Source organism: Zophobas morio, unplaced genomic scaffold, assembly GCF_036711695.1.
Source record: "Zophobas morio isolate AGI-343-1 ecotype UQ-CSIRO unplaced genomic scaffold, CSIRO_AGI_Zmor_V1 ptg000024l, whole genome shotgun sequence".
Taxonomy (NCBI): domain Eukaryota; kingdom Metazoa; phylum Arthropoda; class Insecta; order Coleoptera; family Tenebrionidae; genus Zophobas; species Zophobas morio.
The window spans coordinates 3,614,014-3,627,329 of record NW_026972129.1 but is presented as its reverse complement, the minus strand read 5'-3'; the positions used below and the strand labels follow the sequence as shown (position 1 = coordinate 3,627,329).

Here is a 13,316-nt window from a genome sequence, read left to right as displayed (position 1 = left end):
AAATTTAAAATATTTGCAATTATCCATAGACTTAATGCTAACGATACATCCAAATTTCAATTTTAATTTTCGTTATTGCAAATGTAGGTTTTTTACCAAACAGTTTAGTAGGAAATTTAAAAATTTTGAAGTTGAATAAATTAATATTGTCACAATTTGAATATTCAATTCAGCATAGAGCGCATCATATCTAAGATCAAAATATATACAAAGACTCAAATACAAACACATATTTTACACATGAATTACACATTCATGGTTGAACAACCATTTTAAAATCTACAACTCTACTCCCAAAAATTTATGAGGATGATGATTTATGTACAACTATGAATAATTGTTTAACTTCATACTCAAAATAGTGGGAATTAAATGAATTCGGGTAAATTATTCATATACTACGTACATAAACAAATATCAACCAAAAAATCATTTTATACATAATAATCAATAATCCTGTTACCCTACACTGTATTGTAAGTATAGGGCAACCACTAAGAATTAGTAAATCGTAGAATTATATAAAATGTTGAATAACTGTGTTTTATGACATATAGATAAAGGAATCTAGGGTTTTTCTCAACAGGGTTAATAATAGAAATGTTTTCCGAATTTTGACCATGTCAGTTTTGAAAAGAATTTCGACGGTCGTTTATTTTCGTAGAGGATATTAAGAAATAAAGAACCAGAAGAACGAAAAGTTCGAGAGAGAAGAAAACAGTACTGGAAGTAAATATCTTCTACTTCATAAAATTGACGCAATCCAAACCCGGAAAACGACTTTCTGTATAGACAGTAAAAATAAATAATAATTAATAATGTACCTAATAATAACCTCTAACGAATCCATCCAAATCATCTAAATTAAAAAATGGGGCATTTATATAATTTATACGCAAAAATGTTTATATTTTTCTCATTTCTTTTTTTTGTGCTATGCCTACTGTAGCTTCCACTGAAGGTGCGATTATGTTCCATAAACAAGGATATTCTGCACAGCAGTAAAAAATACATTACACTTATTTTTATTGCATGTGTTAGCCCTACTAGCGAATTTTCTCACGATATCGACCAAAACGTGAAGTGAACATTGAGAAATAAAACTGGAATGATAGGTCCCTTGGAATTTTGTTTCTTTTATTGCTGACGATATAGTTTATTTTATCGAATCTGTAGCAATTCTAGTTAAGGATTTATGTAATTTAGTGTGACAATATTTTGATGTAATTACATATATTAACCAGTATTTTAAAAGTTAATATGAAAAATTTGTACACACTCGACAAAATGTGCTAACAAACACGTTTCGATAAAAATAAAAACACAATCAAAATTTGAGCACTCAAAGTAAGGTTGAATTTGAAACCGATGTTTGAGGTTGCAATTGCTAATTTTCGAAGATACTGCTATATTTAATTTGAAACAGTGTTGACTATGAAAGTATTACACTTTGACGAATGGTTAATGTGCTCTTTCCTCGATATTTCATAGCTCCTAAAATACGAAAAAGTAGATCTTCTGTTATTCTCTATGTGTCATCTACCGTTAGACAGATTACTTCTAAAACTAATGGACCATTACTGTGAAATTTTAGATTTATAGATAATATAAATATATAGATATTAAATGTCGTGTACGTGGTAAGGCAAAGGCATTAAAAAAAATTTGTCTGCTCATCCCCACCATAAATGCGAAAACGTCATCGCTAAATTTTGCTAATTATTTCCTATTTAAAACGTACAAACTAGTATTTTTGGAAAAACACCGATTGCTCTAAAATTTTGTACACGCCTTAAGTTTATTTTAACATTTTTAAGATCATCTGGAAAGGAAAAAGAAGATAAAAAAAATTAAACTACAGATGTAAAATTCTGCATTGTGTCTTGAACCGGCTAAATGATCCAAGTCCATGTGGCAATTTGCTTCTCGTAGTATTCGTCCAATTGGAGATGAGAATCCATAATTGGTCCTATGGAGCTGCGTGTAAAAACGGTGGATTGCTTATGAGAAATCGACTGGGAGTGTTAAGAGCAAATAAATTTAATAATTCGCTGCAATCAGTAGTGCCATTGAATAACGTATATACAAATATTACATCAGTTTTTAAGTACGTAAAAAGAAATTCTGGACTCTTCAATATTTTTGATGTGCGTTATGTATAAGGGTGACCAAATAATGCAAGCATATTCTAGTATAGATCTAACTAATGTGCAATAAACAATCCTGTAAGTGTCAAAACCAAAATCTGACAGAGACTTATTAATTAAACCTAGCGTTTTAGATGCCTTACTACTAAGTAGTTTGTTACATATGTTGAATAAAACTATAAGTTTCCAATCAAATATAACCTCTAAATGTTTTATTTCGGATATCACTTTTAAATCTGTATTGTCAATGGTATAACTGAAGTTCCTTCTTCGAAAAAGTGATATTCTGTAATATTTGTCAAGATTTAGTTTCATTCACTCCACTGCATAAGTTGACAGCAGTAGCGGATTGAAAGGCAGATATCGTTAATAATGTGAATCTTGCGGTACACCAGAATTAATAGTGATAGATTTTGAGATTGCTTTGCCAATCTTTACATTCTGATATCTATCTGTAATAAAACTTTCTATCCACTCAACGAATACATCATCAATTTCCATAGCCTTTAATTTATCAATTAAGCTTCTCTGATTAGCTCTGTCAAAGGCTTTAGAAAAAATGTTCATAAAAAAACATACTTTTCCGCGATAATCAATTGTCTAGGTGCTGGCTTAAGTTGTTTCGACAATAAACAATCTAAAAGTTTATGTAATACATACACCCATATAATTTTTAACTATTTCTCTGTCACCCGACTTGAAAATAGGAACAATATAACTACATATTTTTCCAAAATCTAGGAAATATGCCAGATTCAATAAATAGATTTAAACAAATAGTAAATAGGTTTTGGTAGATTATTATAAACACATTGAATCCCAAATTGTGACGAAATACCATCAGACTCCGAACTTCCATTAAGTTTTAAACTTAAAATATTTTTAAAAACCTCCTCAACAGATAGGCCTCGACAACAAAAATTTGCTTTACCAACAACATAGATATTATTATCAGAGTTACACAGCCGAAGTGATGGGGAATCGATCACACAAATATTAAATACGAGGCGTGACGTCAGGCGATAAATTTGGCTGGCTGACTGTGCAGTCTCAACCTCAGTGGCGTTTGATGCAATTCAGGGTTTATCTCATCAAGATCATCACGAAAATTGTGATGTTGAACAGAACTCGTATAACTGAGGAAAACCTAGAAAAAGTAGTCATTATTATTAAGAATTCCAGAAGTTATAGGCCACGACTGCAATAGCGCTGGCGATCAGACGGCAATGAGCATCACTTCCGCGATGCCGAAGTCTGATTATTATAGTCAATTTGATCTTTATAGACGTGTTATAAACGGACTGAAAGTAATTGGAAATCATATTAGCTATTATCACTGGGATCTGAAGAACTTGTACATATACACAATTTGAGGTGACTTCGTTACATTGCTGGTGAGGATGATTATACGAAGTTTGTTAGTGTTTTCCCATCTACACAATATTGATAACACACATATAAAATTTGTCGACAATCGGTGGTTTCGGAAATTATCTATTTAATAAAAATAGGCAGACAGGCAGAAATGGAGATCTATTTTTTCGTACCCTGGGGACAATGAGACGTCGAAGAAACATGTAAGTAACCATTCGTCGGATGGACCCTATTACAATATTTCCTTAGCTTACGCTCTGGAAGTAAAAATAAACATTATTTAGATATACCATATTAAAATAAAACAGGGAAGTCAAGCCAAATAGAAAATTATTTCCCTTATAGGAGCACTTAAACAATGTTCACCAGTTAACCAAAAAACCTTCGTCATATATAGCGCCAGCAGAAACAGCATATTAACTTAATAGTGTCACACAATGGGGAAACGTAACAAAAGTTTGGTTGAACACCTTGCAGAGATTACAAAATAAAACAGTTAAAACATTTCAACTACCGAGTCTATACTTACCCATAACATAAAGAAACTGCCAATGGAACGACTCCACTCAATGGAAACTTCGAAACTAAATACGTTACAAAATAACAAATTATCATAATCATAAATAAAAGCAATGTAAACTTACCCACAAATAAACCAGTGTTATAACTACAGTATCAGAATTACACAACAGCACCACGCAACAGCAACACGAACGTAGATGGTAAAGGAAACAATATCGTATCAGATATATTCTACATACAATAAACTTCCAGAATACGTCAAGACAATTTCCAACTATAGGAAATTCAAGAACGATTTCAGATAATTTTTATTGCAATATCTGCAACACTGGTCACCGACAACTTCATTTCATAACCTTCATGTATTTTCAAACTTCATATAATTGACACTTATAGGACGTTGTTGCCGGAGTTTAAAATTCATTTCTATAACAGCGTGTTTGAGCGGCGTGTACCTACTACTTACATTCCGCTGGAGTAGAAACATGATACTTTTTTGTAGGACTCACATTAAAAATGAAATATTTAATCCATAGTTAGATAATTTAAAAATTATTTTTTTACAAGTGCTCAAAATTTTTTAACACTAGTGTTAAAAATGACAGGCTAGCAACAATTACAACCACAGCTGCTTTAAAAAAAACGGGACAAATGACAGTTACATGAACATCACATTCTCATTGTTTTTCATTGATCTATGAGAACCTGATTTGCTCATCTTGTCCCGTTTTTTGTGAAACCAGCTATATATTAATTTTTTATCAAAATACAACATAACTTAATCATATTTTTCCAGCATTTACATGTACAGTAAAGTTTGAACAGTTATTAATACTAAAGTTGTGGAAAGAAGTAGATAACATCTTGTTATCAGAAACTTTATTGCAGACATTACGTGAAATATTTAAGAAAGATGAACCGGCGGAGTCGACACTGCTTGACACATTGGACAAGAATGAACCATCGGAAGATGAAGGCGAAATTTGAGACATAATCTTTTCCTTTTCCTCCACGGAATTTCCGCGACGATTGTTAGATGTTTTAACGGAGTTTGATGGTAAAATCTGAGAGGCAGTCCTATTCTTACCCTCCACGGAATCTTCGAGATAGCCTTCTGCCACGGCAGATGACTTCCATCCGCCGTGGCGTTTAATAGTTGTCAAATTGGTCCCTGAATCCGCTAATAACGATGCGGATGATCTTCCAAAAACAATGTCCAGTAAATTGTTTCGAATTTGGCAGTTTCAAGAACTCGGCAAAATCAGAGGGCATCTTTCCGAAAGTATTAATACCAACTGGGTGATCAGTGCATTTGTTAGTCGAAGGTCTGAAAACAAAACTATAATGACCTAATAGATCGCTATTTGTTGTTTCTAAACCTGAGAAAAAATCGACGGTGGCTGACATTAGAAAGTCTTAAAGAAACGTATTTTCTGTACTACTCTATGTACTTTCCAATTGTGGTGAAGATGCGTTTAATTTTTGCTTTAGTGTCTGGAAGTTCTACTAACACCATATTTTCCAGATGTTTAATATTGTCTACAGTCAACTCGCAAAGTTCTTCTCAACGACATGCCCCAAACAGTCCTATAATTGTAGCCACTTTCATCATTAAGAGCTGTGCATCTAGGGTTTTATTTAGGAATGTTTCGATCTGTTCCCTAGTTAGAATGCTTGATTTTTTGGCGTGTAGTTTTCAGATTTAGGTTTTAAGAATGCAAACACCTTGTAGTATTATTCAATGTCTATGTTTCGTTTAATATGGAGAGGTGACTTTATCATTGAAAAATGAGCCCAAAGAGTGGAAGATTTCCAGATGTGGGACTTTTCTTCAAAATAATTATGCCAATACAAAGTCTTCTGTGAACTTGCCTACAACCTTTTTTGACGTTGCACCAGTCTAAAAATTTGTTGTAGGCGATGTTATGCTGTTGTTGAACATCTTCTTGAATATCCAGGAGTGCTACTTCAGACGTTTCACTTTCCAAAAAAATCATGATTAATTTGCAAATCATTACAAAATGAAAACTGCTCTTCACGTAAATTGACGTAACTAACAAACAGTAATCTTTTGTTTCACCGCCATAAGTTGATTTTTTGTGCAAATATTAATTTTCAATAATGATTTTTTATCTTTCAAAGGCGGAGTCGTACAAAAATGTATGATGTACGTGTTAAACTTCCACTCGGGCTGGCGGTCTCGCTCCGGAAAATTTCCTACTCGAAAAATAATTTTGCATTTTTACACATGTCATAAACAACTATTTTTGTACATCAGATGTTAAAAAGTCCTTTAATCGACTCATAATAAAAGGATAAGTTGCACTTTCACCGCAAGGGTAGATAAGTTATTTATGTATTAAAGGCATAATTAAAAGATTACGGCATGAGGGAATGTTTAAAGTCCGAAGAAGAAAGGCTTTTAATTTCCCGAGGGCCATACCCGACAATTATACCCGTGGCACATATAACGCTTTATTTTATTTTAATTTCTAAAATATTTTTAACGACATATTGAGTATTTCCGACACGATTGTGTGAATGGTCCCGGTGCCAACTTAATACATAGTTGACTATTTTGATGTTCTTATAGATATACGCAGTTTATTTGTTAAATAATTTGTTTTTCAAAATGCAAATTGAAAAAGCGGAAAACCTTTATTCGAAAGAAATTTTAGAAGAATTTCAAATCGCTCAGGAAAAACTCATTCTCCATAAATCAGAGGAATTGTATACGAAAGAGTATGATAAATTTTGCGAGTGGCGGTGATAGACACGTAATCTCCGAAACTGGTTGGCTAATCATCCCCACCAACAATTTGATGACGTCACCTCAATGATTTGCATTTTAAATGTCGTACAAAATATACTCCTATACCTGTAATGTACGAATCCGCTTTCAATTTTTCTAGCTAAGCATTCAAATTTTCGCAAAATAATTTGCAGGGTATAATATCCCTGTATTACCAATATCAGGCACAAGCCTTCGTGCCGTAATGCACGCGACCTGCAGGTTGTGGTTTCAATGCCGAACTTGCCCCTTTTCTTTTTTTTTCTTGCATTGGTAATGCACTGTGACTACTTTTATTTTGTGCTATGACTAGTATTATCCATGTTGATGACAACATCGCAAAATTTTTATTGGTCAAATTGACAACGGGTCATCCCATTTTTTCCAAAATGTGTGAATACGTACATCTCTATATGTATAATAATGATAAAATAAGAATTATAATATTCAGAACATTTTCTTCGATTGTGGTTTAATTAGTAATTTTAGTCCTCTGTTTTGAGAAGACAAATTCTTTCAAATCAAACTAATTTCTACGTGAAATTCTTTCGATGTATAAACATAAATAAATACTTGAGCTTCAGGTCGCTATTACCTAGTGCTGAAGGACATTTTATCCAATTAGTTATGTGCTTTAATAGTTATTTATGTATCAAGGGCGTAAGAAAGGCGTTTTTGACCCGCGGCGTGGAGGTTAGAGCAAGAGGGCCGAAAGCCCGAGTGCTCTAACACAACAAGGGCCAAAGACGCTGCTTACGCCAGAGGTGCATACAAAACTTTATGTACGATCGACATTTTTTTGTTTGAAACACAAAATAATTAAAAGGAACCTTCCCTTCTACTGAAATCAATTTATCATTGAGGTAACAAATCCTCGTAACTAAAGCAACACCTATCAACAAAAACAACTTTGAAAACGCGTTCACGTTTGGTGTTTTGCTTTTAAAAGTGCGGAAGTGACCAAATAAGAGTATGGATGAAGACGATTGTGCCGCCGATTGTGTCACATCAATATAAGAGCAAGCGAAGAAAATTACTTTGAATCTTTTACCGGCGAAATCTAGAGCATTATATGAAAATACCTACAATGAGCTTGTAAAGTGGTGTAAAGACAATAATGTTCAAGCTGCAACTGAAGATAGTATGCTACTATACATATTTTGACGAACTGTGCAAAGTGTATAAACCGTCATCGCTCTGGTCAAAGTACTCAATGATCCGAGCCAATTTGGTAGCAAAAGAAAACATTGATATAAGTCAATTCAAAAAATTATTTGCCTTTCTCAAGCGACAGAGTGAAGGATATAAACCTAAGAAATCCAAAATACTTACCAGGGAAGAAATTATTAAATTCTTTGTGGAAGCTCCGGACGAAAATTTTTTGATGATAAAAGTGAGCAAAAAGTCAAATTTTTGACATTTATTGTATTTTTACAATTGCAGGTAGCTGTAATTTTTGGTATTGCTGGGGCATGCCGGAGGGAAGAATTTTGTCAAATGACCCTTGATGATATTGACGATGTAGGATCCGCCCTAATTGTGAAAGTTAGAAACACGAAGAACAAAATTGATAGAACATTTACTGTTCTGAATAATGAAGAAATAACAGTGAATTTTCTGCAATTGTTTAGAAAATACCTGTCTCTGAGGCCGTCACATACGAAACACCGTCGACTCTTCGTTTTTTATAAAAATGGGAAATGTACGTCCCAAGTTGTTGGCAAAAATATTCTGGGCCAGGTTCCCAAAAAAGTAGCAACATTTTTGAAATTACCAGATACGTGCACCTACACCGGACACTGTCTTCGTCGATCGTCCGCCACCCTTTTGGCTAATGAAGGTGCAGACTTGATAAATATAAAACGCCATGGAGGATGGAAGTCGTCAGTGGTAGCCGAGTCTTACATTGAAGATTCTTTAAACAATAAAATGAAAATAGCGAAACAGGTGTTGATAGTAAAGGGTCCTCCAGCAATGAATTTGTCAACAGCATTCCTTGTGGCTTCAATATTAACAACTGCAACGAATGTAAAATAGATATAACTGTCCATGTTAATAAATAAATAACAAATTTTCATTTCGATGTAAATGAAAATTTTGTCAGCGGGCAATAATCGACTCATTATCGCCCGAGGGCCGAAAAGACTAAGTTTGCGCCCGCGAATGAGGTACAAAATTAATTTAGTATTGGTCGATCGTACATAAATATATTTTACATCGTTTGTACAGCACAGGGGCTGCGGTTTTTACTTTACACAGGTTATCACAAAACGAAAATCGTAGAATTAAATTTTATATATTTTTTAAAGAGCTGGATTTCAAAGGCGAGGAAAGTTCGGTTGAAGTAATATTTGATCAATTTTTTTTAATGATTATGGATATCGATTAGTATTATCGTTTGTCATTCTGGCACTGACAAGTTTCTCTATGTTTTGAGCCAGAATACCAAGAGAGGTAACTGTTAAACTATACCTATACAAGCGAAATTCGAAGTCGTGATTCTCGGTCATGGTAGGGTCCTGTCAACTTTCGCCAGTGGAGGGTTGTTTATGCTTTTTCATTTCCATAAGTACATAATCGGTGGTCAACTGAAAAAGTCATCAAGTTGACGTTGCCTTTTTGATAAAAGAAAACGTAGCAAAAAACGCATGTGTTTTAGTAATACCAATACATATTTTTGTGTTGTATACAATTAACATTTCCACGTTGTCAGCTGTCAACAATTACATTTTAGGTTTACTTACTTATTATGATAGACATACTTCACAATGTTTACAAAAATTAAAGCCAACTTAGTGATTTTTTCAATAGAACACCGCGCATTTAGGTTAAAGTCAGAGTGTTCATTCCGTCAATGTGTCCATTGATAATGAATGCACTGACTAATTTGCTCAGTAAATGTGTTCAGAATGAACAGTATGTAAGTTTTTAGTAATTGATATTACCGATTCCCGCTTAGTCAAAGTCTACACAAAGGAACATATGGTGACGTAACTTCACATTCTACTGATGTTTAAGTGGCAATTACGTATTATTTATTGTCTTTGTTTGGTATATAGTATTAAGTGAGAAGTTTATTGGTTAAATCAACTTGTTTTTAAAAAGAACTTTATTACTTCCTGAGCTTAAGCTAAGGAAGTATTGTAATCGGGCAGATTGGGCGACTGGCCGCTTTCATATTTTCTCGATGCGTCATGACCCCTAGAGTACGAATGAATGGGTCTCCCGTGTCCGCCTGTCAGGCTGTCGTCCGCTGTCTGTGTCAATTTTTGTTAGACACATAATCCCCAAAACTATTATACCGATTTTGGTCAAATTTTTTTGGGTAAAAATTATTTTTGGTCAATATTGCACTTAATCTTGTTTCCCAGTGTGGAGCAGCGTAGGTATGAGCTAAAGCTGCACAGTAGATAATTGTGTGATTTATGTGAAGTTTTTCAAAAGAGTAGAGTTTTTGAGATATTTAGGTAAAACGTATCGGTTCGTTATTTCGACAATTGCTAGAAATTTTTGAGAATAACACTGACATGGAAGCGAATGTCTATCATTCGGTTTTAATCCGGAATATGTTACAAAAGTGAATTTAAATTTGTCTTCTATTTCATTTTGGAAATTTATGTGGAATTGAAAGGTGCTATTTACTGTTTTGATCGAAGTATCTTCATTTTTAAAGCATGTGTTATTATTATTTGTTGAAGATGATGGATACCGTGTTATGTTTTGTAGTTTACTTGGGATGTTAATTTAGCAGTTGTGAGTGTCTGACAATTTTTTAATAGGTAGTTGTGTCAGGTATAGTGTCTGTGATTGTGCGTTGTTAGTGTTTTGTAAGCTAATTGGGATATTACTTCGAGGTGTCGTGTTTCACAAAATTATTATTGATGGATATATCAACCTGTAATGTGGTTGTGTGTTGTTGGTGTCTACATCAATTATTGTCAGTGGTATTTTGGGTTTATAACGTAATGTATTGTTTTTAACTATAGCGCTAAGTTTTGAATAGTAAGTGGAAAATTTGGGTGCTCACGGCTGAAGGCTTCGTGTAGACGTGTGCAATAATTACTTTCAGTTTTACTATTTGTTATTTTACAATGTAAGCGCATTATGGTTAAATTCATTGGAAGGGGTCATTTTTTACATTTGTTTGTCTCATCTCTTGATCTAATGGTCTGAGATAGAATTGTCCTAGAAACATTAGAGACTGAAAGGTGGTTAATTGTTCGTGTAGTAGTACTTTCCGAGGCTATGCCATTTGCTCCATCAACGTCCTCGAAGACTCTAGAAGTATTTGTTCACAAATAAAAATTAGAAGAGTTAACTCTGAAAAACTCATCCCAAATGGCCAAACTAGCTAGTTAAAAGGTATTTTAGCATTTGAAGTTTGATGACTAAGGAGATCGATTTGTTACTTTATAGTGTCTGATTTATAATATATTTTTTCCTGCTGCCGGTAACGTAACTAAATACTTATTAGATAACAAACATGTAAAGGGTTAATAACTTTACGTTTAACAATTTCTCTTGACTACTGAATGTAAACAGTGTCTTTTTCATTTCTAGGAATATAATGAGAAAAAATCAGAAAATTAGTATTGTACTCACCTAGAAGTTCTTAATATCATTTATATACAGTTTCCGACAAAAAATTTCAAACATCACTTTTCTGTCATGTCAAAAATTTTAATGTAGTCTATGCTTTATTGTCATTATTTCGGACAGCTGGAATGTCAAACTTTCAAAATACCTAAACATCTAAAGGTTGCTTTACACTATCTGACGATTGAATGACATTGACGTCTGAAATTTTTTGGCGGCAACTGTATATTTTTTTTTTCAAAATTAAATATTTCCATTTTACAGAATTCGTCTGTTTGGCATGTTCCTGTGATGATTGCTGTCATTGAAGCAGATCAAAAAATAGAAGTTACTTTTTATAACGAAGAAAAATGCCTTACCTTGACCATAAGATAAATTTTATGTGCAGCGTCTTGTGTGAATTTTAAAATTTTTTCTCTTGTTAATATTTGTGACTTCATCCGCTAACATGCTTGCGCTTCAAAAAAAAAAATCAATTTTATTAAATGAATTATCGTTTTTGAAATTTGAACAAAGGGGTTGTCAATAAACTGAGCTTAGTTGTATTTTGGCTTGAAACAAAAGACAAAAGACGTAAAAAATTGTGATAATAATATAACAACGTTAACAATAATAATAATAATACATATCATAATAATGTCTTTATTAGCTACGTTATACACAGGGTAGATTTGTAGTACGTCCAGTAAGTAATCTAATAACACAACAAATAAAAAATCAATTTACATATCAACAATCTAAAGTACGTCATGTTACATTACTAAAAGAAGGTAAATAGGGATTACTGTAGGCGCACTGCATAATCATTAATCAGTCACCAAGTAACATCAGTTCAAAAGATTCAAACCTATCTGACTGCAAAACAAACTAAAAACTAGTCGAATTACAGCAAAGAAAGGAGGAAACAATAAACGGAATTTGTAATTACTGTAAGCACACTGCAGATTAAGTCACCAAGGAACTTCTCAACCGAGTAAATAACATTTTGTTCTGTAACAATTGTTTAACATAATTTTTGAATTTCATTTGGCTGAAATTCCTAACGTCGGACGGTAAGTTATTATTATAATTTCATATTTAAGCTATTATTAGCTGAGCATGTCAAACGATATCCTAGGTATGGCTAAGTGAGAGTTAAATCTCGTGTCATAGTTACGTGTATGTCTTTGTTTCGGTAGCATTTTTGATTTTTTATGCAATATAATAATAAGTCTGTGACTGATGTATCTACAGGCACGGAAGAGTTACGCACATGATTCCCAACTTCTGGAAAATTGGTTTACATATCCCTGTATGAGACCCAGTCATCACCAGCAACACCCTCTTCTGCACCCTACAAATTCTGATCGCAGCCACTGCGCCCCCTCCCCCACAAAATCACCCCATATGTAAAGTAATGTAATATGAGGGTTGGCGTTAACATGTTTCGTTTTAATAACCCATAATGACATCAAAGATTTACTTTTTTAACAGATGTAGAAAAATGTATATTTTTACAAAGCGAATTTCGTATACATATACAACTTATATTTACATTATAATATATCAAATATAATCCTTATAAAAGATCGAAGGTACTAAGGAAAAGTATATATTTATGACGTGATACGATGTGTAATGTGTACAATAAATGCGATAATCAATACCAAGGTATACACAGTATTCAGTACTTCTGTATTAATGACATTCCAAACGTTTATCGGCTAAAATGCTGCTGATGAATAACATACCATATACATAGTTGTGGATTTTCCAAACATCATTTATTAAAACAACACCGCCGTATAAGTGAAATATTTTAATTGATCAGGTCGTTCAGCACGGTAGATTTTTAAACAAGTTTGAATTGTGCAAAGTTTAATCCATTACACGAATTTGGCTATTTT

General features: G+C 33.2%; 1 protein-coding gene across 6 annotated transcripts in view; it reads left to right on the top strand.

Annotated features, from left to right (window-relative positions):
- Positions 1–13,316, top strand: part of Nmdar2 (NMDA receptor 2) — a 263,323-nt gene that overhangs the window by 103,804 nt on the left and 146,203 nt on the right. The gene's annotated exons all lie outside the window — the stretch shown is intronic.